A 2471-nucleotide genomic window follows, 5' to 3' on the forward strand; every position below is an offset into this window, starting at 1 on the left:
AATCGACGTAAAGATATACGTTTAATAAAAATATACAAACGAATTAAACCGTGAAATATTCGATACATTTTATTGTGCTATTGATAAAATAAATTTTGGGCATTTTATCAATTGAAATATCTCACTTTTATATTTAGATTAGAATAGTGTACAACAGCCTCAATGTGCACTGAGTGCGCACCAGTGCAATCAGTGAAATACGCTATAAACCTAGCACGGCGCTAGTGCTGCACCAGTTTTCCCAGTGGAAAACGCTATTACTCCGTGTATTGTAGACGACGCCTGGGGCTGCCGCACACACCTTTCTGTGATTGGCTAATTCTTATGGTACGTCTTATGGTTACTGTTACGGAAGGTGTATGCGGCAGCCCTAAGGGCCATTCCACACAAACTTGCAGAGCCACATAACCATATGCATAAAGAAAATTATCTAATCACATTTCTGTCATAAAGCCAAGCGTAAACTACGATTGGATGATTTTCTTTATGCATATGTTTATGCGGCTATGCAAGTTGTGTGGAATGGCCCTAAAGCCTGTATCAGACTACCGGCTCTGCGAGCCGACTCGACTGCCAACTCTGACTACCGACTAATAATGGACCAATCACGTTGAATCAGTCTCATTGTGATTGGTTCATTATTGGTCGGCAGTCAGAGAGCTCTGCTACACGGCACGCTTAATCGGGTTTAATAACATTCGTAGTTATGAAATTGGCCAATCACAGCTTTTCCTCGGGAGAATGGAATGATTGTGATTGGCCAGTTTCATAAATACGAATGTTATTAAACTCGATTAAGGGTGCCGTGTAAATGTAGTCAGAATTGGTAGTCGGGTCGGCTTGCAGAGTCGGTAGTCTGATACGGGCTTAATTAGAGTCCTAAGGGTGCCATCACATGCGGCGTAACCTGCGTAAGCATAACTTGCGTATTCTAGTAATTTACTAGAATACGTTATTTACTAGAATACGTTATTTTTATTTACTAGAATACGCCATTCTGAAAGCCCACATTCACATTGAGCGTATTTTGCGGAAGATTAGAGAAATGCAGAACTAAGCCCGGATCCTCATACGGGCAACAGCGCTTTGACACCGAGCGCTAATTGGTGAAAAGCCGGTTGTGGGAGTAAAATTTACCCCCATCACCCGTTTTTCACCAATCAGCGTTCGGTGTCAGAGCGCTGTTGCCCGTATGAGGATCCGGGCTAATGCAACCAATTGCTGATTAGAATTTCTGTTGTACACTCTAACAGAAATGCTAAATGAATTTACGATTGGTTTCGTAACCTAAGCATCTCGAAAAGTACGCCTCATGGGAAACCGGTACCTTTCCATCGCGTATATATGAGCGGATGATCGAATAAATTATTAAAATCGGAAAATTTTATCAGACCGTTCTTAGGCTTATTCGACGCGTTTTTGCATGAAATGAAAGAATCTGACAAAAAAAACGTCGTTCTGCCTTGTGATCTGAGATATTAAGCGTTAAAGTTGATGACTATTGAGGTTAGGAAATCTGTCACAGAGGCAAAATGAGGTCTATAATTGTACTGTTCCACATGGGTTTCGACTTTTCACGCGATGCAAAGGGACGCACGACTTTTATAATTGTACTATTGCAAAATTGAAACCCTTGTGCATTTTTTCAGACAGAATAAGCTAAAATGAGCCAGAAATTAGATACGACGCATGGTGGTTCTATCATGTTTCGACGTAACAACAAAATAGTGTAAAAAGCATAAAGTGACTAGACAGAAACCGATGTTCAAGTGAAATGATATGATTGGTCGGCGCAAGTTACGCTTACGTAAGTTACGCCGCATGTGACGGCACCCTAATGCTGGATTCACACTGGATCCGATTTGCGTCGTACGACGCCCTGCAACTAATCAGAAAACAGGATTCCGATGGATTTTGCTTCGTATCATCGGAATTCTGTTTTCTGATTGGTTGCAGAGCGTTGTACGAAGCAAATCGGATGCAGTGTGAATCCTACATTAGACTTCTGACGTTCTGACTTGCGGCTTATGCGGGGTCTACAATAAGGCGTCGTCTACAATACACGGAGTAATGCGGGGTCTACAATAGAAGTCGTAGCAGTCGTAGGGTCTTAAGTCGTAGAAAATTGACCAATCATAGTCGATTATTCTTCTCATATTCTACTGTGATTGGTTAATTTTCTACGACTTAAGACTCTACGACTGCTACGACTGCTGCTCTAACCGGCTATTTTAGTGACAAAAAGGATCACGTGATCAAAATGGACATTTGATATTCGTCAATTTTGACCACCTGATTCTTTTTGTCGCTGAAACAGCTGGTTTGAGCAGCCCGTGAAAATTTACCTTTACTCTTACTTCTTACTCCGTGTATTGTAGACGGGCCTTAAAAGTCGTAGCAGTCGTAGGGTCTTAAGTCGTAGAAAATTGACCAATTATAGTCGATTATTCTTCTCATATTCTACTGTGATT

Source organism: Trachymyrmex cornetzi, unplaced genomic scaffold, assembly GCF_001594075.2.
Source record: "Trachymyrmex cornetzi isolate Tcor2-1 unplaced genomic scaffold, Tcor1.1 scaffold182, whole genome shotgun sequence".
Classification (NCBI taxonomy): domain Eukaryota; kingdom Metazoa; phylum Arthropoda; class Insecta; order Hymenoptera; family Formicidae; genus Trachymyrmex; species Trachymyrmex cornetzi.